Source organism: Leptonychotes weddellii, chromosome 8, assembly GCF_054177405.1.
Source record: "Leptonychotes weddellii isolate Sample4059 chromosome 8, ASM5417740v2, whole genome shotgun sequence".
Lineage (NCBI taxonomy): Eukaryota > Metazoa > Chordata > Mammalia > Carnivora > Phocidae > Leptonychotes > Leptonychotes weddellii.
The window spans coordinates 118,354,035-118,378,541 of NC_138376.1; the positions used below are offsets into that span (position 1 = coordinate 118,354,035).

The following is a 24,507-nucleotide window of genomic DNA, read 5'->3' on the forward strand; positions in this document are numbered from 1 at the left end:
TTGGTTAAGCATCTGACTCTTGGTTTGGGCTCAGGTCATGATCTCAGGGTCCTGGGATCGAACCCAGTGTTGGCTCGGCGCTCAGCACAGAGTCTGCTTGTCCCTCTCCCTCTGCTCGTCCCTCTCCCTCTGCTCCTCTCCCTGCCCTCTCTCTCTCTGTCTCATAAATAAATACGATTTTTAAAAAAGAAAAGAATGAGAGAAGAGGGCTAACAGGCCTGCCAGGTAGGAGAGACATCATATGCGAAGGCATAGGGTAGGAAAGGACATAAAGGGTTGGGGGAAAATGCATTCAATGAGTCTGAAGACAGGCTCTGACACTTACTTGCTGTGTAATACAGAAATGTTACTTAGCCTCTCTGGGCTGTTTCCTCATTTGAAAAAAAAAAAAAAAAGGAATGATAAGAAGACTTAACCTCACTACCTTATTGTGAGGATTTTGTGATGCACGTAAAAAGGCCTGGCAAACTGTTTGCTCTGCACTTAAACGCTCAGTAAGCAAGAGCAACTGCAAAACTGAGATCATGGGTGTCAAGCTGGGTTCACCTCCTTATCACAGTAAGTCAACCACTTCTTCTCACTGGGTTTCCCCTGCCTTTTCCCTAACAGGAGGAGGATCAAACTAGATGACAATCTCGTCTCTTTCAGCTTGCAGATGATTCTATTACAGCTCTATGGCCATTGTGGCCATTGCCATGTAAATAATAGTTCCCACTAACCTCCAAAATATAGGGTATTTCGTTTGTCTGGAGGGAAAATGTCCCATTACAAAATTTGAGCTGTCGAACTTGATGGACAAAAGGGTCACAGCACTGGCCTTCATGTCTTTAGGTTGAATGCTTCATTTAAAACTGAAAATCTCTTTCATGTTTACCTCAGATGAACTTTTCTTGAAGGGTTTTAGGAAGACGGTAGAAAGCATGTGAAAAACATGGCCAAAGGTAGAGACTGGCCTTCTTTATCACAGGGCCTCTTCCGCTAAAAATAACATTGGTGATAGCAGAACCATCCAGAACCTCTTTGTTTTGTGGCTGTTTCAACTCAGTGTCTCGTTGGATTGTAACTTAAGAATGAAGTGTAATAGCTTAATGGGCACTTTGACTTATTTGTTCCTTGACAAATAATGGAAAAAGCAGTGAACTAGTCAGCTATTACGTGTAGCTCTTGATAAAATATGTGCTGTTACTGCATGAGAAAATGGTCAAATATTTCTTAAGAATGAAAGCAAAGAAAAATGACCTGTGGGTTTAAACATTCATTACATTCATTTCTTCTTCTTTTAATCCAACACTTATTGAACAACTATTATGTGCCCAATAGCGTTTAGACAATAGCAATCTGGAGACAAACTTTTACAAAAGTTTTCACATCCAGGAGCGAGAGGACATCAAGGGGATGAAGGACAATTCATTAATGGAGTTTAGGTCCCTGTGTGGTCAAAGGATTGCTGAAGTCTGGGAATAAAAGTTTAAGTACTAAGAGATACTAGACATGATTGCTAGATATTTTAATTTACCTAATGTATTCTTTATAATCCTGATGGGTAAATACTCTCCACTTTACAAGCACTTGAATTAAGATTTGAACCTAGTCTGACAGACTTCAAAGTTCACACCCACTCTATTGCTACATATTCTATTAGTGACCATATTATATGCTATTGATTTAAAAGTGATGGCAGACATCTTTTCTATCTACAGCAGAATCCCTTCATAAAAGGAAAATAGAGGCTGGTAGGAGTGGCCTTAGGGCCCCCTGGGTGACTATGTTAGGTGGTTAAGAAGTGGTACCTACCAGCAAGATACCAGATTCAATGCCTGACATCCCACCAGACGCCGTGACCTGTCTTTGTACCTTCAAAGGCATTCTGCTCCTTCACAGCCTTCTATTAAGGGAAGTGATAAGCCTTATCACCTCACTCCTTCCATAAGTCCTAACAGCAGATACCAGATGATGCTGGGAGAGTCAGATGGGACATCAGTAGGGAGGAGAGGAAATGCAGCCTGCCAGAGACATAGTCTGTCGCTGATTTTTTCCCTAGGGGTCAAACTGGCAAAACTCACACATCTTTCAAGTTAAGTAAAACCATGAATATAATACGTGTATATGTATACAAACATATGCGAACATGCAGAAAGACTAGTTCTAGAGTTGTTATGTTCCCAAAAATGTGATCTGGGACTAAGAAGGAATAGAATAATTCGTTGTACTAGAACTTTCTTTTTGGATATAAATTTCTAGCCTTTCCCAAAGAAAAACAATGTTTCTAAGTTCCATGCTGAAGTCATATCCGCACCACTCTGTAACCTCTTTCCGTTTTTATTTTGGATTGAAGCATACCCAAATGGAAGCTAACGTTATTTAATGTTCAGATCAAAGGGAAAAAATAATCAAAGAATTAGTTAGCATAGGCTCACGAGTTCGAGGAATTTCTTCCACGTCCATCTGGTTAATCAGTTCTTCAGAGAAGGGAAAACAGGCCTTGCAACTGGATGAACGGAATCACGTGTTCCTTAATCTAAGAAACGCAGCTACGGAATGTAATAGGTGTATACTGCAGTCAGACTTTGTCCAGAAGCCATCAAGCAGATAATGAAAACCGGTAGGACCGATGACTATCTGAGTTTTCTTAAAATTCTCCGGGGATCGTTCATTGACTTTTGTGGGCCTATCTCACTCCCTCACAGACAATGTCATAGACAGTGGTGGTCACTCAGGGTCCCCCCAGGCCCCCTGTGCATGGGGAGGAATCTAATCACAGTTGCCAAATGAGGGCTAGCCTATGTGGATGGATCCAAAAATGTTTGTCTGAATATTGCTTTCTTTCAAATGCTAATAAGGGCTAAGCCCAAAACATTTTTGTGCCCTTATTAACTAAAGGAACAGTACAATGCAAACATTAGGCATTCTATTTTCATTGTGTATGGGTCTTGCTTTGTGCATTCTATCTTAAAATATTTCTTTTGGGCCACAGCCCTGATACTCCATGGCTGGCACTTGGTGGAACCTCAGCCATAATTGTCGGATGAATAAAATGAACTATGCAATGAGCCTTCTCCCTGCAAATCATTATGAAAGTATACATCCATCTCAGAATGGTTATAGTCCAGTGAGCAAAGAGCATGGCTACTGTGTATAGAATTTCTTGCAGTCATACACACAGTCCTCGTCATTTACTCTTCTCCAATTCTGTTAACTAAAAACCAGGGCACTACAACAAACCACAAAACATACAGGGGGATGCAGCATTTGAGTAATGGCCTACTGTTGATTATAACACTGCATTGGTAGTTTCTGTGTAACAGGAGAGGGTTTTCAGACTAATGGGCTGAAATATGCCATTTCTTTATGATGACATCTTTAGTAGTAATCACGTTTTTATTCCCTTTGTGTGTATATTTTATTCAAAATAGCCAGAAAATATTACCACCCGTTGACGGACGGCATGGCAGGAGAGTTCTATTTCCATGCCTTCCTGCAGAAGGCAGGGTGGAGAAGGGCTGCCCTGTCTGGTGGTTTCTGCCACAGCCCACTGGCTCCTCCAGGCCAGCAGAACCACGTGTCCTCTCAAGTGCGGCTACTACCCTCTTCTCCTAGCAACCCGTATTCTGTTAAAGTACGGTTGCTGAGGTTGCCAGGATATTCTTCTATTCTTGTTCTCCATGACCAAACCAAAGGGAAGAGAAAGCATAAACCAAACCCGAGGTGGAGATACAGGGAGAGGGACCCAGAAAAACAAAGGGCCCTCCTCTTATTATGAGGAACTAAGCTGAGCAAATTACCTTCTTGTTAATACATTAGATAAATATATGGTTTCTTTTCTTTTGTGTAAAATCAGAAGAAGAAGTAACAAATTTTAAAGACAACCTGCAAAATAATGGCTATTAAACATTTTAAGATAAAAATTCACTTCTTTGTCATTATTCACTGAAAGCCACTTTTTCCCAATAAGGGAGAGAGACAAATATTTTAAAATTGTCAGAGTGACCTCAAAGAGTCTAAACTATAATTACCATCCTGTTTAACATATAAAAGTTTTGAAGTAGATGCCACATTTCACTGAACATAAGACATCACTGATTGTAAAGTCCAAGTACATACTGAGTTCTGAAAATGCTAAAATATGAAAAAAACCCCACCTGTATATAGAATTGTTGAAACATGGTATATTACTTCACTTGGTATTTCAATCAATTCTGAGATAAAACATCTTCTTTATTTAAGGAAAGGAGGTAAAATTCCTCAGAATCATACAGCTAACAAGCGGTAGAGACAGACATCAAATCTACATCCGTTTGACTGTTCATTATGCCATGTTGCCTCTTCGGTTCTTCGTACAGATAATAAATAAAAATAGTTATCAAACAACATGTTTGCTTGTTGAAGTATTTGTCATACTCCTGGTAATTCACTAGGTATCATTAGCCCTGTTTTATAAATGAGAAAAACCAGACCCAGAAAGATGGAATGTCTCACTCAAGGTCACATAATTAGTAAGTGGCAGAGCCAAGAGTGAAACCCAAGATAAATGACTCTTAAGCCAGAACATGTTTGACTAAGATCAGACATTAACCAACTACCGGACCTGAAATTAGTTCATGGACATAAAGATTATTCAAAGAGAAATATCCAAGAAGAGCTGTTGCACATGTCAGATGGATTCACTGATTTATTCAACAAATATTCATTGAATGGCTACTTTGAGCTAGGCTCTGTTTTAGTACCTGGAATACAGAAATGAGTAAAAGACATAAAAATCACACAGGACTTCTAAGTGCTATAGAGAGAAGCAAGGTGGAGGGTAGCAAGGGAGAGGGAACTTGCAATTTTAAATAGTAGTCAAGGAAGTTGTCCCTGAAAAGGTGACATCTGAACAAAGATAAAGGAGATAAGGAAGTGAGCCACATGGATATCTGTGGGAAACCCATTCCAGGCAGGAGGAACAAAGGGCTTGAGCTAGGAATGTTCTGGCCCATTGCACGAACAGCTAAGAAGCTATGTGGCTGGGGCACAGTAGCAGTGGGGGAGCGGAGGTGATGACTTCAGAGGGCTATGGATGACAGGAGATAGAGAGGAGGCCGCGGACATATCACATAGGGCCTGTAGAGCATTTTAAGGACTCTGGGTTCTACTCAGAGCCAAATGATAACCTTAGGCAGAGAAGCCTCAAGGAATTTGAAATCTGGTCAACTTCAATGAATCTGTCTGAGGCATCCCAAGTATGTCTACTTCATCAGCCCAATTTAATCTTGGGTTACTTGGCAAACAGATGTCACTCTATATCTACCTTATATTATAAAGCACTGCCTATTCTAGAGAGTGTTGACAGCTAAGATTCCAGCTTTATGGACAGCTAATAAATATTTATTAGACACCTATTATCTATGCTGGGCATTTTAAAAAAAGCTCCCCTCACCTCTGCCACCCCCACCCCAACAAAAATTAGTCCCCACTTCCTTCCTTTTTTTTTAAAGATTTATTTATTTATTTATTTATTTATTTATTTATTTATTTGACAGAGAAAGAGAGAGAGATAAGGAGAGCAGGAACAGAAGCAGGGGGAGTGGGAGAGGGAGAAGCAGGCCTCCCGCCGAGCAGGGAACCCGATGCGGGGCTGGATCCCAGGACCCTGGGATCATGACCCAAGCCAAAGGCAGACGCTTAACGACTGAGCCACCCAGGCGCCCCTAGTCCCCACTTTCAATAAGCTTATAACTTAGCTGTGAGTTCATAAAAGTCTGTACCAAGTGTTCACTTGTGGAAGAGCAAGCATGGAATTAGGCCAGGGGTAGCCAGAGACAGTTTTATTGAAAGCAATATGTAAGGTGAGGTTTTCTAAGTGGATAAAAGCAGGTAAAACATTTCATCTAGAGGTAACAGCATGAGCAAAAACAAGGAGGCTTATAATAGCATGGCCTATTTTTTAAGGATCCATTCATTCATCTATCCATCCACCCATTCATTCATTCAGTGTGATGGGGGCATAAGGTGCCTGAGAAGTAACAGCAGCTGGAGGAAATCAGGCAGGGAGGAATCATGGAGAGGGCCATGCAGAATATTTAGACTTTATCCGTAGGGGATGGGGCGGCACGGCATGCTTTCTGAGTGTAAAGCAGCAACAGAAGTCATATGTTGGCCATTCCAGCATCCGCGGCGAAACAGGCGGAATGACGTGAGAACGTAGGCAGGAGGCTACTGCAGGAGCGCAGGCAAGACGGTGGTGGTGAATGCGGAGAACAGAAATGGAGAAACGGGACAGATGTAAGAAGTACCCAAGAGGTAAATAAAGCCCAGGTTAGGGATAGATTAGTTAGGAGCAAGGTGTGGGTAAGAGGGGGTTCAAGGTCAACTCCTGGTGGTCCAGCATGAGTGACTGAGTAGGTGCCACCCTCTCCTGAGAATACGGTAATGAAAAGGGTTTGCTCCTGGTGGAGACAAGAACAGAAGGCTCACTGTTGTGATGCAGGCAGTTTCAGTGGACGGACAGGTCCCTCTGAGGTGGCCAGAGAAGGATTCATGAAGAAGGTCTCAGGACGTTAGCTTAGACCTTAAAAGATGGTCAGGATTTAGAAAAGGGAAGGGAAACATGTAGAGCATTCCAGACAGAAAAACGTCCGAGGAAAGACATGGAAGTGGCAGCAGAGAAACTATTTTCTGCAGATTAAGTATATCGGTCTTTGCAAGTAGGAAGAGCGGGAGAAGAAAAGGGAGGAACAGGTTGGTCCTCAAATGACCTGGAGTCTGCTTCTAAAATCTTCCTTTTGGGGGAGAGGATTTACTACTGAGTGAGGCATGGTGGTCCACTGTGGATCAGCAATCCTAGATGATGAATGGAAGCCACCAGAAACATCCTGGTGATACTGATGGTGGTCCCACTTAAATATCACAATTCTTTGTCATGCTAGGATTCACAAGATCACTGAGCCCCTTTGCAGCTAGAGCTAGAACTTGGCCCTCCTGAATCCCATGTCAAGATTAAATGGACATTCTGGCAGTTCAGTATGCATAGCCACGGACGCCCTGTTTTCTCCCAACACCTAATTTGTCAAAAACAAATTTAACACTTCATTTGAGCTGATTTCATTTCACCATGAAGCCTTTAATTGTTCTTGGAAGTTAAACTAAATAAATTCTATGATGAATTTTTCATACTGTTTGTATAAAACAATTACAAAATAAGCCTCTTAAAGTCTATACTATCTTTTCTATCATTGGGCATAGGGATAATCAAATTTGAATTCCACCCAAACAACACATCACTTTAAAAAATATTTTAAAGTCCCAGCTGTAAAAAATATCACTTGCTCTGTTTAGCCTTAAATTATTGCAAGTGGTGGCGGAATACTCGTAATGTCTTCTCAAGTCCATTATTGAAACACAAATAAAATAGCAACCAGAGCGTAGCTACCCTTACTTATTTTTTCCAGGAACACATTCAGACGTCTTTCCTTCATTTCCCCTTGGCAACAATCAAATCCGTAACAGCTCTTGATAATTCATCATTTCTTGCTTCAGTGCCATCCTTGAAAACAAAGCCATCCTGTGATTCTGTATGTGTCATTACGAACCGAGACAAATCACAGGTAAAAGGGGTGCTCGGATTGCCCAAACCAGTTCTTCCAGGAAATACTGCTTCTCTTATAATATAATTGGAAACTGTGAGTACATGTCAGTTACAGGGCAATTTCCTAAACACACGTCCAAAGGGGAAAAAAAAAGTACCACATCCTTCCTTGCAATTTTAAGCTGCCTCTGCCTCTTCTCTTTTACAACTTTATTCATTTTTATTCATTTCACTCCCATGCTGGCTCTGCACATTACACAACTTCCAAACATGATTTTTCCAAGAGCTTAGACACAATAAAACTGCATTCCTATCTTACCATCTAAATATGCATTTCAGGGACTTATTCCTTTGGTTTTCTACCTTTGTTAAATGTGATCTACATTTTCTGATGTACTCCAGAATTCTTCTACTTCAGTTAATTATGCTCTAAATTCTCTGAAATGTACCTCAGAGCATAGCATACTAGGAAGCAAGTTTGGCAGGCCAATGCAAGAAACAACTAAGGGATGAACATAAAACAGGCAGCTTCTTCCTGGGAAAAACCTGGAGGGAAGTCAGATTTGTAGCCTAAGAAAAATGAGCTCACTTCTCCCCCTTGTGCCCAAAACTTTGAATGCTATTAGCCATATATTTCCCTGAATAAGACAAGGTAGGAGAATACAGTCTCCTTCCTCTGACCTCTCATTCCAGTATTTTCTGACTTGCAATTAATACATTTGTAGTAGTACAACATACTGGTTTGAAATGAACTGATATCAAGTCAGGTCAATTTTTAAAAGAATTAAGGTCTAGAAAATTCCCATTCCATTCCAGTCTGATATAGCTACCGTGTCTTTGGTACATCCCCATTTAGCATCACTTATTTGCACCTAATATAGGAGTGAAAGAACATATATATAAAGAACATATACATATATAAGGAATATATATATGTGTGTGTGTATATATATATATAGAGAGAGAGAGAGAGAGAGAATATACATATACATTTTTTTGATAGTCCTGCTTCGTAAGGATCCCAAGTGCTTTACATATGATTCCCTCTGAAGTCTATTAAAAAAAAAATCAAAGATCAAACATGTATGGCTCATGGAGGCAGGCATTTTTGTGTGCTTTGTTCTCTAATAAATTTGAATCTCCTAGAACAGTGTCTGAACATAGTAAATGCTCAATAAGTATTGAATGGAGCATTGGGTGTTATATGCAAACAATGAATCATGGAACACTACATCAAAAACTAATGATGTAATGTATGGTGATTAACATAACAAAATAAAAAAATGTTAAAAAAAAAAGAGAAACTTTACTGGATGAGTGATGCACAAAAATTCTCCCTCTCAATCATTTATGATCCATTTTACTTACAACTTTTTCCCCAAATCACTTATTCTTCATTCCCAGATTATTCCTATAAAAGCCAAATGCAGTGCAGTATTAAAAACAACAACAAAATATCACAGATTATGAATATAGCTTCTGCTTTGTAGTTTGAGAGGTTTGCAGTTAAACACTGATTTCTTCCTTTCATTGTTATTATCTGAGCTTCAGTTTCCTGTTTATTCCCCTACTTTTGAATGACAGGCACTGTTCTGTCTTCAAACGGGAGAATGAGCATGTATGAAAATCTACCTTACTTCATTTTGCATTCAGAAGACTGCCTTCCCAACGAGTTTGTGAGGTATTTTTCTTTTTAACACTAATTTCTATTTTCTCAACTTGCATTCTTACTCAGTTGACACTATGATATTTTACTTTTGCTCATTACACAAAGGCAACACTTTCTAGATCGGACATCCCCACGTGGAATGATTTAACAAATTATAATTAGGAAAGTCTCTGCTTACTTGTTTGTTTTAACAACCAAACATTTCATCAATTGACTAATACAGTTAATATTATGATTAAAACTTCTCATTCAGCATACAAGGAAAACTAGATTGAGAATGTTTTATTCTATCTTCTAAGCTGCTTCTTGTCATTTTGGATGCCTCCAGTAAAGCCATTAGAGAAAACCCAATTTGTAATAGTTGTCCCACAACATCTTTCTTCCAGCTATGAGTTAAAATATTGGTGATTAGGAGATGAGGGAAAAAAGAACCCATTATTTCTGTGGACTCAGATAGTTTCAAGGTGCCTTTTGAGCTTATTATGCTCCATGGTTCTAAAATCCCTTGCCTGCCCATAACCTTGGGGAAATTCCACTACCTTGGCACTACTAACTACCCTGGGCTCTGGAGGCAAAGCTCAAAATAGGGCTAAATAATCAAAATTTCTTCCAGGCACCAGGCCTGACCTTGAATGAATGAATGAATGAATGAATGAGTAATATTATATATTTGTTTTTATTTTGATACAGAAACATTTTAAATTTTTCAAGAATGAATAAAACGAGTGCTCTGGATAAGTCTATGGCATTTTCCCCAAAACTTCTCCATTGATAATTTTGCTTCTCACTGCCAACAAACTTCGTCCTCTCTACATCCAAAATAAATGTTTAAAAAAGGTCTTCCTTGGCTCTGCTCCCCACCTGAGGCTGCTGTTAGCCCTCCTCCACTTAGTCCTCTCCTTAGTTCTTTCAAAAAATTCATCTCTATTGCTCCCCTCCCTTTCCGGTTCCAGTCTCTCAAGAGCTGCTTCCTAGTTCCTCATTACTAAGGGTCTTCCCTCACCGGGCACCTCTGCTTTTCTCTTTGTATGTCAGTGACTTGATTTACATTTTAGGCAACTTTGATGCATTCTTTTCTGCTACACACACCATGCATTCCTTACCCACATGTGCTCACACACACATATAACACAATAGGGGTTTTATTGTTAGCTGTCAGGAGGGATCCTAAAAGGAATCGTACCTCATAGCTAATTACTCTTAGAGTCTTGCCACATTATTTATGCTAAAATAGCATAAGACAGTTTTGAAAGATACTCTTCAAAATGTAAATAGGTAATATTAAATAATCTTATCCAAAGAGAGAGAAAAGGGAATTTGCCACAATGTAGGGCCCTTTGTGCTCTTCCCACTTAGACTCCGCCCCTTAGAAACCTGATCAACGAATATTCATGAACTTACCAGTCCTGTTAGTGCCATGGCTCCTTGTGAGTAGAAAGGAAAATGTAAAAAAAAAAAAAAGAAAAGAAAAGAAAGGAAAATGTACAGAGAATCTGTGCTCTTCTTTTAAACCTCAGTATTCTTAAAATTCCCAGTAAAAAATATGTTGTTATTATAATCATCATTCTCTTCTCAGCTACCATTTTAGGGAGAACTTACCATTCCCAGCACTACCTTCGTTTAGAGACCGCATCAATGCTGAACTGAGCTCTTCCCCATCCACAAAACATTCATCCCCTCCTCGTACTGCACACCTATTCTGTTCTTGGCATTGCTCAGTGTACTAGTGTACATTCAGCCATATGGGCTGAAGGAGACTGATCATAATTTAAGAGAGCAGTAAATGCTACGAATTCATCAAAGCAGATTACTGTTAGAGAGGAACAACATGAGGCAGAGAGTCCAGAAAAGGTCTCTTTGAAGAAGTGACACCTGAACTGAAACTTGAATGAGGAGAAGGATCAGGGAGAGTTTTTTAGGCAGAGGGAGTGGCAAATGCAGAGGACAGGGAGGTTGTAAGGCGCTCAGTGCCCTCCTTCCCTCGTGTTCCCCGAACTACTCTGCTTTCTCCCTTCTAGGAGAAATAATGCTGTCCTAAATGCTGATTTTTCAGACTCAGGAGTATTCAGATGCCCAGCTAGTCTTTCACAGACTTAATGCCACATACTTGACCTTCAAGGGTTTAAAAAAGAAACAGCAACTCAAATCAAATCTGCATCTGCAGGCAGAAACATTGTCTAATATGTCACTTTTCCTTATTTAAGAATCAATGGGATATACCCTTCATGGAATTTAGTGCCAGGAAATAAAACTTCTTCTGGAAAACTGTTTTCTTTCATTGCACAATGAGTCATAGGTAACCTGTCCTGCAACCCTTTCATTTTGGTTGCTGGAACTTCCGAGGTAAAACCTAGTGCTCCTGTTACAATAACAGCCCTGTCCATGTTTTATGGTATGTCCACCCTCTCCCCCCATTTCTCTTTGTGGCCTCTTATCTCTATTTTGTTTCACTTTCATTGCCCTGTGTGGAAGTGCTTTTATTTAAGCTGCCTCAGACCTTTTGGAAATAGATGATGTATAAATCATTAATCACAAGTGCCTTCTGGACAATCACAAGCAACTTCCTCATTGCAAAATCCCATGTGCTGCCTCGGTCCTAGTCTTACCCTCTCTGCCACATGACATAACTCAGCTGCTCTTCCTTCATAAACCTGTCTTCCTTTTCCAATCTTTTGGGGAAGATCACTATAAATATAAATAAAGTTGGTTAAAAGCAACTCCACTTCCTTGGTTTCACGGCATACTACAGTGTCTTCATTCTCCTTTTAACACATTTTCTTTTCATTCCGACCATCTTCTGTATGAGTGTGTGTGCATGCACGTGTGTGTATGTGTGTGTGCGTGTGTGCACACGTGTATTTTAGTTTCCTTCTTTTCCTTCATGCCCATTCAATGCAGATATACTTTAGGATTCTATTCCAAGCTTTCCCTGCTCTCTACACTTTTATTCTTGGCAATCACCTACTACTGTCACTTTTAAGTAAAAGATTTTCGAACTGTACTTCTAGCCCCAGCGTCTCTCCTGAGTTCACATTCCAAATTCCTTGGAACCATTTGAACCTCAGAGTCAGAATGAAGTCCTGCAGTTCTTTTACCCGCCCAATCCTTAAATCTCCTCTATAACATCTTTGCCAAATGTGTGTCCACCAGGCATTTGATAGCAAACTTACTCCCTTTCAAAGCAGCCCATCTAACTAGCCAGTTCTGACCGTTAAAAAGTTATTTCCAATAGGATGGCAAAATCCATTTCTATGACACATGCCCCCCAGTTCTAACGCTATTTTTTAAAAAGATTTATTTATTTATTTGAGGGCAGGAGGAGGGGCAGAGAGACAGAAGCTCAAGCAGACTCCCTGCTGGGAGCAGGTCTCAGTCTCAGGTTCCTGAGATCATGACCTGAGCTGAAATCAAGAGCCAGATGCTTAATCGACTGAGCCACCCAGGCACCCCTAATGCTATTCTTAAGAGTAACATTAAGAGCTAAGATGCACTGAATACCAAATGTGTGCCAGGGCCTCTGCACACATTCTCTCTTTACAACTCTGCCATGTGGTTTTATTATTCCCATTATATCACTGGGGCAATTTTTAATTAATCTAATTATTCCCATGACTCTTCTCCAAATGGTGAAATACACATATTCTCTAAGGGGAACCGCTCTATTCCAGGTTCAGAAAGTACAAATTCATCCAATCACTTCTTACATGAACTACTGGATTTTGTTAATTTTACCATCTGTATTGCAAACCTCCAACCACGATGTCCGGAAGGAAAGAAATTCAAAATAATAACGTTCCAGCTGTGGTTTGAATATGCAGAACAGAACTGTCACCAGCTTCACTCTAGACACCGTGTGTCTCTGCGGACATAGCCCAAGGGCAGACCTGTCGCTTCCTACACAATCAACTAAGCTTTTAACTCTGATGGGTACATCAAACTACTTCTTCAAGTAAACTCAGCTTATTTCCTCCCTACCCTCTTCATCGGGCTGTTTTCACATCTCAGTGGCAACTGTATTACCCAGACACACAGGCTCAAATCCTCCAGCTCGGCTTCGAGGTGCCTTTCATGTCTTCTAAGTCTCACTGGTGACCAAGTCCTGAGGCTCGGAGTTGAACATGTTCTCAAAATGTCACCTTCCCACTGCCGTGGATTGGGCCTTTCTCTGTTTCCCAGTCCAGGCTTGGCTTCTCTCACCTGGACAGCTAAAATCCTGTTGCTGCTTCCCTCCAGCTCCCCACCATGGCCCAGACCTGATGAAGACAGTTCTTAACCCGCACCCCCTCCTTGAACAGTACTGTGGTGCTCTGAGCCTGGCTGGCTTCTCACACGCATCTCAGTGCTCATCAGTACCTGCCTTCTTTCTGGCCTTATCATCTTGTGATTCCCTGCAAGTATTAGATACTTCTGGATAACTGTGCCACAGAGTATTTTTCGAATGCTCCTAGTTCTGCACCTTTATTTACATTGTCTTTAAGCCCGGAAGGCCTTTGTTTGCCTGTTTGCCTGTCAAAATTCTCTTTCAATAACTTGAGAAAAATGTCACAACCTCTGTGAAACTTTTGCCAGGTCCTGGGTCTGGCCATCAAAAATTAATCTAAAGTACCTGAGTTCTCGCAGCACTTTGTTTCTCTCCTAGAATAGAAGAGCAACTGCAATTTACATACATATTTCTTTCTTCAACTGGGCTTTAGGCCCTTACATCTTAAATATGGCTTATTTAATTTTACTATTTCCAGCTACAGAGCAGGGCTCTAATTAGTTGCATTAATTACAAGAAAGGAGCCAGGAAACAAAAAAGGTGAAACTGATGACAAGCTAAACCTGAAGAAAACTTGGCAATCTAATGCAAATACCTGGAAAATCAGACGCACACAGGCCGTATTTTTAGGTGTATCAAAAGATCACTTTCTCTGTTATTTCTGCCTGCCTCTGATTTCATTTTTCAAATTGTGGGCTCTACCCTCAAACACATGAACTCTTTCTTCTTCCCTGAGATCTAACCAGGCTAGAACTCCCAGGGCTAGGGGTCAGAGGTCAGCACACTAAATGCCAAAGTTGATTTTGGTTGTAACCAGCAGCATCACTGAGTAACTACATTCGGTGATCCTACTAAGCCATAAATCCACATTCCCTTAAAAATAATCTCAATGACAATGAGCAGATAATCTTCTCCAAGCACACTTGTCACTCCTCCCCACCCCTAACTGGAATCTTAATAAATAGTTTCCCCATTAAGCCACTGCACTGCCCACTGCTCAATAAAACAAATCTTAGCATGTGCATTTATTCGTTGCAGGTATTTTAAATCAAAATGTAAAAGTCTCTTTATATCATGAAAATAAAATGGATTTTATATAAGATGGACTTTGGAGTAGTTACATTTAAAAAGAAAAAATTGGAGCAGATATTTAATAGATGTGAGTGAATTTTGGTATTACCCACAAATATTTTTAACTATTCAACAAAACCTATGTCAGGTCAAGAAAAGTGCTTCACATTTTTTGCTTCCTGGAATTAACATTTATTTAATGAAATTCTACATCATAAAACACCACTTGCATTACTCAGATGTTCAGTCAATGAAATTACTGAATTAATGAAAAAAAATTACCTTCTTAAGATTAGGTCACACAAATTCATGAAATTGGAAGTGGTTACATAATATAGCAGAATTATGTAATAATATATTGAATGATATACTTGAAGATATGAGTTTTTAGCTAATGGTCTTGTTTTCTGAGCCCAGTCTTCCTTCTACTTGATTTTCCTTCTCCTCTCATTGGTTCTTCTCCTTGTACTCTAACTTGTGCATCTTTTCCTCCTAAACACTTGGCACCAGGTCTGTTTCTCTCTATCAACCAATGAACAAAAAGGGGAAATGCACACATACACTCAGACACTGACACATAAAATTACCTTTTCAAAATATTAAACTTTGAAGACTATACCAGTGAATAAGGATTCTCCTTATCTCTTGATTTTTAGCATTAAAAATGATAAATAAATATATCCTTCCACTAAATCCAGCATTTATATAAATATGGGTGGGTCATTAGGCATTGGATTTACTAAAGATAATTTAGTCTAAAATATTTCTTCAACAGCAAAAACAGATTACTGGACATGAGCAGGGTAAGAAAACACAGGCTCTGATAGAGTAATCAAAATGGCCAATATTATTTACTCATAAACTAACAGAGATACGAAAATCAAGCCAGTGTATTCCTGACTACCAAAAGAGAATAAAACAGCTGGGTTGTTTTGTTTTATTTTCTTTTCCTGATAGATTTAATATTTGAATTCTCGATGTGTTTTAAATTTCAGGCAAAAATTATGTAACTACCCTAAAAATTATATAAAATAACAAACACCTATTTTCTGTAAAATGTTAGATATACAAAAAGAATTGCTACTCCTTTCTTTTCAATTTATCTGTTTAGAAATAATACTTATATTACCAATCATACTACTACTAATAAAAAGAGATCAAAGGTAAGTCAAATGTCAAGTTTCACCCACACAGTAGCTGAAGATACTACTCCAATTCACAATGGAATATTTAATACTCTAATTTACATTAGAGTATTTAATACTCCAAAATACAGCATTCAGTTAGTCGTAAGGAAGTTATCTAGGTCACTGTACTGCTTTATAGCATGTCTATGCCTTAGTGCCCCCCATAAAAGATACTGGTTTTTCCTTTGTTTTTATGTAAGTCTTTTTTCTTTTTTTAAAGATTTTATTTATTTATTTGACAGAGAGAGAGAGAGATCACAAGTAGGCAGACAGGCAGGCAGAGGGAGAGGGAGAAGCAGGCTCCCTGCTGAGCACAGAGCCCTATGTGGGGCTCGATCCCAGGACCCTGGGATCATGACCTGAGCCGAAGGCAGATGCTTAACCATCTGAGCCACCCAGGCATCCCTATGTAATTCTTGATCATACTAAACTCACAGGGCACAGGAAAATGCTGCATAGTATGGTAGTGCTGAGTAGAAATAAACTGAGAAATAGGTTCAAATCTCAAATTATCACATATGGTTACTTATTAACAGCCCAGTTAAAGGCTTAATGACAAGCAAGTTAAATTTAGTGGCTGAAATGAGGGTGTAGCTTACCTTCAAGTTAATTCATTCATAATGTCAATGTCTTTCATTACTACATATAGGTAAATTAACTATCTATTCACGTTTTTCTAGGGAGGATTTGAAGTCTTTACCCTGATATTATAAGTGATATCAAATCTTCCTAGATCAAGATACATTTAGTTGCTAGGTTAAGAGATTACCCTAATGATTTCAACAAGTAGGTACTGAAGATGGTTTTCCTTCTCCAAAATCAAATGTAATTTTATTTTTTTAAATCTGAAAAGAGTATTCTGGATTTCTGGTCAACTTACTACGTTACAAAAAGATTATTATCAAAGAAGGAACTACAACAGTGTCAGGAGAAAATTTTATATTTTTATTACACAGGAAATGTGAATCCTAAGGAAGGTGGGGATATCACTCCCTCTGATTCCCTTTGCTCACCCCTCCCCCAACATTTTAATATACTTTAAATTCTATTTTAATGATCATCCAGGGTAATTTTTAAGTGAGGGGGAAAAGGGCACAGTACAGATGTATACAGACATGTTCTTTAATGAGGGAGAAACTGGAGTTGGGGTGGATTCACAAAGAGCATTAAGCCTCCAGTCTTTCGTTGTCTGGATGTGGAGGTGGTTGTTAAATCATCCACCAGTGAGAGCCACTTCCTGCTTTCCCTTCCCCTTATCTGAGTCTCTGCTTCATTGCTTTCATTTGGGGGAGAGAAGTCTACACTCTGAGATCAATCAGCCTAAAACTGCTGAATCCTAAGGAGATCCTTACTCATTAAGGATTACTCATTATGATTTGTAAACAGAATGATCAGTGCTCATTAGATAGAAGCAAAATAATAAATTGAAGAATTTATTGTGAAGTCCTTGCAGAAAGGGGCCATGTTTAATCAATTTTTGCATTAAAAAATCTTATCACAGAGGCCAGCACGTAGTAGGTGCTTAAGAGTGTTTATGAATGAATGGATGTTCATTTCACTGGTTGGTTAAACAAGCTGGTCAGGAAAGGATAAGACAGCAAACACACAGAGAACACCTTCAACATTAATAAAGTCCCATTAGTGAAGACAAATACTGGCAAGAAATTAAAATCCCTTCAAGCACTTACCATCTACATGAGGTTTCTTGGATTAATTTAAATTATTTAACTCTAGCACAGTATCTAACACTCACATAGTGATTGCCAGTATTTGAAACCTTTTTGCAGACATAATTTCATTTAATCCTTGCACATTTTTGAGATATACACTATCAGGTCTTCAATTTTATAGATGATGATACCAAGGCTCCACAAGGTTAAGGCTAAATTTCTGGTTATTTGAATCCCAAATCTGGGCTCATTCTACAGAATTCCATTCTCTGCTTTAAAAAAGTGCCTTTCTTTCAAGGGTGATTTTCCACATGCTTTTTCACATCTTCTAAATTAAATCACATAGATTGCCACTTTTCATATAGCAGACTTTCAAATATTTGTTGATTTTGATTAACTGAAGCCTGACTAAGTGGAAGAGGTGAGAGAAACAGGGTGAAGACATGGGTTTGTCTTCCTAGAACCAAAACTGACTCATAAAATCTCTAGATTAGATAGTCTTTCATAACACACCCAAAACAAGCCCCTGCCTTTCACTGAGACTAGAATAGAGATGGTGTTGTCAACTTTAACAAAAGAGTTTTCACTGGATTTAACTCACTATGCCATTGGGAAGACCTGAGATAATTGAAGAAATGAAATAAACACTTACCTGCTCATTTCATTTATGTCATAATTTCCCTTGGGTTGTGTCTGTTTTATTGTAATGTCATGGCTCTTGAATTATAACCTTTGTATTTCAATAGACAATCAGCAGTACTACGAAAAGCCTGTAACCTAATACAAGGAAGTAAGTATTTGCTTTGTGAACCACATTCACTGTCTATAATAAAATTATATTTATTGACACAGATTTTTAAAAAAATCTCAAACACAATGTTTAAGAAATTCAGAGAGCTTTTAGATACTTATTACTCATGCTAGAAGTCCAAGTATGAAGCATTTATATAATTTCATGAAAAAGCCTACACATCTAGTAAAGAGTAGAGCAAGAATTCAAATCCAGTTCTCTTTGAAACAAGATCTCTTGTTCCACCACAACTTACTGCTTTTACTACTGGGCCTCCCATTCATTATAAATTCCAAGTTCACTAATGCTGAATTACTGAGGTTTTACTATATTTGATAAACCAGAACCAGCAGTCATATAACTGTTTACCCTTTCTAGGTAGTTTCTTATCTAAGGGACTTTGCAGATTTTTCCAGCTAAATACTCAAGCTTTTGAAACCAAATTTGTCAAAAGTTATGGAATTTAAAAAGTCAAAACCAGGAGCTTATAAGATGCTGAATCATGTGAAACACTATAGATACAGAATTCATTAACAGACTAGATTAGATTTTCACCTTTTAAATATTTAAATTTTACCTCCAGCTGAAAATCTGAGATAAGATACAATTCCAATCTGATGTGGTTTTATAATTCAACTTAATTGATTGCATTCTGATGAGAAACTTCAATGAATGCCCTGCAGGTCCTCCAGCTACTCCTATATTTCCTTTTAAATCTCAGGAAAACCCACAAGTTCTCCTACAGCATTGGCAATGACAGAAACAATCCATGAAAATCTGGGAACTGATCATGTAGTAAGGTGTGAGTGTGTGTGAGCACAGTGCCCAAACAGAAAAACAGCATACCCTAACTATTAAGTGACCCTGGGCTTCTGAAAGGGAAAGCCCAGGTACGGTGACAGGTGGCACTATGTTATGGACAGCAAAGCAGTCCTAATCCTGTGGCTAATCCATCTCCAGACTTTGGTGATGTTTGCTCCACTCCAGCTAAGCTGGAGTCTGGTTCGGCCACAAAGATCTCTGGAGTCTCTGCCACATGCCCTCTTTGTCACTAAGCATTTCCTTTCTTTGTTTGCTTCTGCCATTTTTAAAAATTCACATTAGCACTTAAAGAAATAAGAAAAATACACCAGAACACTAAGAGAAAAATGGGCAAAAGACTTGAACAAGCCATCCTTAAACACCAAAAGAAAAAAAAATGGACATGTCAAAAAAGTTATTAGCATTAGTAACAAAAGAAATAAAAGTTTGAAAAATACCATTTTCACCTATCAAGTTAGCAAAGATTTTTCAAAAGATGATATTATGTTGGTGAGAACTGGAGGTTCTGGCTAAGCATCAAGCCTACACACACACACACACACACACACACACACACACACACACACAAAATGCTAAACAGATAAGCAGACAAAAGCCAGGCATAAGGATGTACATCAGTTACAATAGTAAAATATGGGAAATAACATAAAAATCTAAAAATAAAACAATGGCTAAGTAAATTAAGATGTCCATACACTGAATTACTTTCCAGTTACTAATTGTATTAAAAATACCAAAACTGGCTTTAAATACCAGTTTTAATTTCTTGGGAAACGCCAACAAAGTAATGCTAATTTTTAAAAAAGTATGAAATTTTACAATATGATTCTACTTATTTAAAAAAATAGTACACATTATGCGTAATGGGGTAAACTACCTTGTAACTTCAATAGCAATTCTCTGGGCATTGTGATAATTATAAGTTCTTAGTATATGCCAGGCATATGTTCAGCACCTTATATACACTGCATTACCTTTATGCTTACAAACATCTTAGGAGGTGGGTCTTTATCCCTGTTGAATATCCGAAGAAACTGAGACTCAGAACAGGTGAGTAACATGACCACCCTGAGAAAGTTCTTACATGGAGAAGCCAGGACATAAGCTAAGGTCAGCTTGACCCAAAGTTCCTATTCATCATATCCATGTAATCTTAATTTTCTGTTTCATATATTTTTACATGCTCTAGGGGATCTAAAATAAGCATTTAGTGCATTTATAATTTGTAAACAAATCAAGAATACAAATGTTATATTAATAGTACGCATATTCACAGAGCAACAATTCTAAAAATTGCTTCCTTCAAAGATGTTGGACCATGAATAGGATCTTTAGGATCTCAAACTAGTGTACTTAGTAATGAGCATGAGCACTCCTTTTAATAAATGTAATCCCAAAGGCTTTCATGAGCCACATCAATTCTGCAACATTTATTCATTTAAGAAATACTTATTTAACACCTGTCTTTTGCCAGATATTGTGCTAGATGTTGGCACAATAGCAGGAGAACCAGTCTAAATGACTTTCTTTGGATAGTAGGAAAGTCTTTGGGGGATAAGTGGAGAGGGAAAGAGATAGGGAAGATAAGACTGTCAGTCTAACACTGAAAGTCCTGGCTACATACATCTAAGGACTTTTTTTTAAACTTTCCATGAAAACTTATAATATTTCTGAGGATCCAGGACAACACCCTGTTAATGTCATACAATTTGAAACCTCTACAATGCATTCATACTTTTACTCTAATTATACTAGTCAGATGAACTAAAATGCTTTTACACATCACATAGTATTATTCTCCTGCACAGGCTATACATTTGCTTTCCTGGGTGGTACAATATTTTCATTGTTAAGTAAGCAGAGCTGGACTATCAGAAAAAGGATTCTTAGCAGAAATGCAGTTGGATGGATTTCCATTCCTCTTGGCTCCATATCTCTTTGTCCATGCCCACCTTCCACTTTTCCAGAAAAGCTCATGTCTTTCAGCAAATGACTTCTAACGCGAAGGCCATTGTCTCTACAACTGTAGATTAACAGGTAAATGCTTTCTTACTTTTTAGCTTATGAGTCAACCAAAATTTTTATCAATTTAGATTTAGATCATTTACTTTTACTTGGCTGTTATAATAAGATCAAATAAGTTAGAATACACATATTATAAATAAATATATATTTCTCCTTGTCTACAAAGTCCCAGGCCCTAGTGTTAGGAAATGTTAAGGAATATTACTATTAAGAAAAAGTATAAGAAGTCCATATGGATGACAATGACTTAGACTTTCAATATTGAGTTCAAATAAATTTGGACCTTGTAGGGAGACCCTAAAAGCAGAGAGATATCTATTTGAGAAGGAAAACCTGGAATGCCTTAGAAATTGAACACAGCAAATTAACTCTCCTTGTTAATTCTCTTCCATTTGGACTAAACACCAAGGAATCATTGAGAAACCAGAGCAAAAAAACATCTAAGTTGGTATAATAGATACCTTGCGTTGTTTGTAAATTAGGTGGTTTTCTTCATCTTTCAGACCACAAATTTAGGAGGAAGGATGAGTGCTCATAGTTCTGAGATCAGATGTCACTGCCATGGAGATTCATCTTATTTAATAAATTATACCATCCAATCTTCTAATAAACACTTGTTCTATCATCTCAGAATATCATAAACTACCCTCCCATGGTTTCTCTAAATATAGTTTTTTTAAGATTATAAAAATACTCAGTAAATCTACTCTCCCGTGAGTGTGCTAATTACTGTTTTAGTTCATGCTAACAGAAGAAATGGCTTAATAACAGTAACTTAACTGGAGGAGATCAAATTGCTCATTCACTTAAACTAATGAGTACAAATCACCTTTGCATTTGATATTAGTGCTATAATGTATATTTCACGGGTACCTGCTACTATTACTACAAAAGTCTTTAGAAACAAATACAATTTAAAGTGTTTCAGTTTTCAAAATTATTTAATACACTTAGTGTCTAGGAGCTATGCGACCAGGAGGAAAACATTATTTTCTACTACAACGGTAAAAACTGTTTCTCATATTTCCAATTAAATGATTTCAGAAGGATTCATTACCCGGAAAACCGGTATGTATGAACGCCGGAAATGCAGATAACATCCAGTCTCAGAATGTTTATTCTAAATGGGAACCAAACTATAAGATTTCTATTATTTATGATAGCCTTCCCATGATGGAAATAATCTCCCTGTAAAATAATCTAACAGGAAGAAAAAAAGAAAGAAAGAGAAAGAAAGAAAGAAAAGAAAGAAAGAAACAACTATGGGAAGCTTTTCAAAGTTCTCCAGACAAACCTTCCAGAGACTCTTTTAAAGGAGGAGCCATTTATCGAAGGGTCAGGGAGGTTAGGAAAACTATGCCAGGAGCCAGGGTCAGTCTTCCTGGAGCGACTAAGATTGTCCCAGGTGAGCAGTGTCCCGGGCTCCGGATGGAGGCGGAGGACGCAGGGCGGGTCCCCGCACGGCGGGCATCTCTTTGGCCAGGCGACCCCTTCTCAGTCTCCAGGAGCCCAGCGACACCCGAGGCTGGCGCGGGCTGCCCGGGACGCGCTGCCAACAGCCTCCCGCTCGCGAGGAGCATCTCCCCATCCGCGGCTTCCGAGGCCAGCTCTGTCCCTCCGCCATCCTCAAGTCCTCCGACATTTTTCACGGAGACAGGGAGGTAGGGAGAAGAGGAAACGGCCGAGTGTCTGCATCCAGACTCTGCCGCAGCACAAGAGGAGGAGAGGAGGAAGGAGGCTGGCGAAGAGGAAGCTATTAAACTGTGATTCCATCCATAATAAAAAGAATCATCATCACCCCCAGCAGGGGAGTCCCGGATACACCCACCGGGGCAGTGGCTAAGGGGTTTGGTGGGCGTTCCTCCTCCTGGTCCCCCCGGTGGCTGTGAAACCTACCCTAAACCGAGCACACAAAAACTCCCTTTCCTACGACTAACGGGAGGGGAGGAACAAAAGAGACCCCCACGCCCTACACACACACACACTCAGAGAGCTCACCAATGCTCTAGGTATGCATTTTGCAATCCCTTTGACTTACACATACCCCACCTGGTTAGTGCATTTAACTAAAGGTAATGAAAGAAAAAAAAAATACCACCCCGAGGTGATCGGTGGATTGGGCACCGTTAATTTCACATTCGGTTTTCTAACAAACAACCACGAAAATCCCGCAGGACCTCGCGCCCCCGCGGGGTCCCTGCCGCCCCCGGCCCTCTCTGCCGGTTCCCCGAAGGCGCCCAGGTCGCCGCTGCAGACCCGACCGAGGGCTCCCCGGGCGGGCAGGACACTCGCCCAGCCTCTCCGCAGCAGCTGGAGGGCGGCGAGCGGACCGCGCGGTGGCAGCAACGCGGGATTCAACTTCCCAAACCTGCGGCGCGGCCCCCGCTCCCTCCCGCGGCGCCGCAGCGGGCGCCAAGACCCCCGCGCCCGCAGCCACCTCCGCCTGGGCTCCGGCAGTTGCACTCTCCGCCCCCTCTTTCCTTCACCTCCCCCAGCCACCACCTTTTAAAAATTCATCCATCGGTGCAAAGCAGACATTTTGATGTCATTTACTTAGCACCGCTCGGTTTCAGAGGCAACATCTTACCCAGTCGCCTGGAGGTGTGGGCAGCGCACCGATGGGTCCGGGGGCGCGAGGCTGGGCTGCTCGGTCCTCTAGCGGAGCGGGTTTGCTGCCATCCGCCCAACTTCAGCACCCAGCGGGCGAGGAGAGAGGGAGAGAGGCTAGGATGGAGGGGAGAGGGGAAGGGGAGGAGGGAGGGTGGGCGGGGAGGGAGCGGGAGCCGCTCGGCAGCGCGCATGCGTTCCGCGGGCGGGCGCAGCCCCTCGCCCGGCTCGGCCCGAGGTGCCGCTTCTTCCCCCGGCGCGCGGCCGCGTGAGTCACGGCCCCGCCCCTCCCGGCGGTCCGGCCCCCGCGCGCTCGCCTCGGCTCCGCGCCCACGGTGCGGGGGTCTACCGCGGAGCTTCGCGGGGAGCCTCGGGGACCTGGGAGCCTTCCTTGATTGGAGAGGCTCTGGCGGCTGGGCTCCTTCAACTTCACGTTCGCCCGCAGCCCGCGTTATTTTCTCGTGCGCTCTAGGAGACTGCTGGAAACCAGAAGCTTGTCTTTAAAGGGGGGTGGGGGGGCTGGGGAGGAGCTGCAGCAGCGCGCTTCCAGGGGAAGCAGTTCCTGCGTGGGGCTTCAAGGAACTGTGGAGTTAAGCAAGTTTTGTTCACCAAAGGACTCGACCGTATGAAGAGTTCTTTACTTTATTGACGTCCTCACCCAGAAATCTGACCCTTTTCCCTTAAGAATTATTTCAGATCTGGTCTGGGGGCATATATTCTGTCCCAGGCGTCTGGGACACTGGAACCAGAGTTTTGAGCGAGAAAAGCCGATGACAAGGCAAGAGTCGTGAATTACTAACAGAGGTGTTGATGCTAGGGGCCTGGAGCATCCTTTGGGGAC

At 40.3% G+C, this 24,507-nt stretch overlaps 1 protein-coding gene across 2 annotated transcripts in view; it reads right to left on the reverse strand.

The window, feature by feature from the left end:
- Positions 1-23,806, reverse strand: part of RGS17 (regulator of G protein signaling 17) — a 91,664-nt gene extending 67,858 nt beyond the window's left edge. For both annotated transcript variants that reach the window (XM_081829174.1, XM_006734038.3), the window contains exon 1: positions 23,647-23,806. The gene's annotated coding sequence lies outside the window, so the exon portion shown is untranslated. The remainder of the gene's footprint in view (positions 1-23,646) is intronic.
- Between the last annotated feature and the right edge of the window lie 701 nt (positions 23,807-24,507).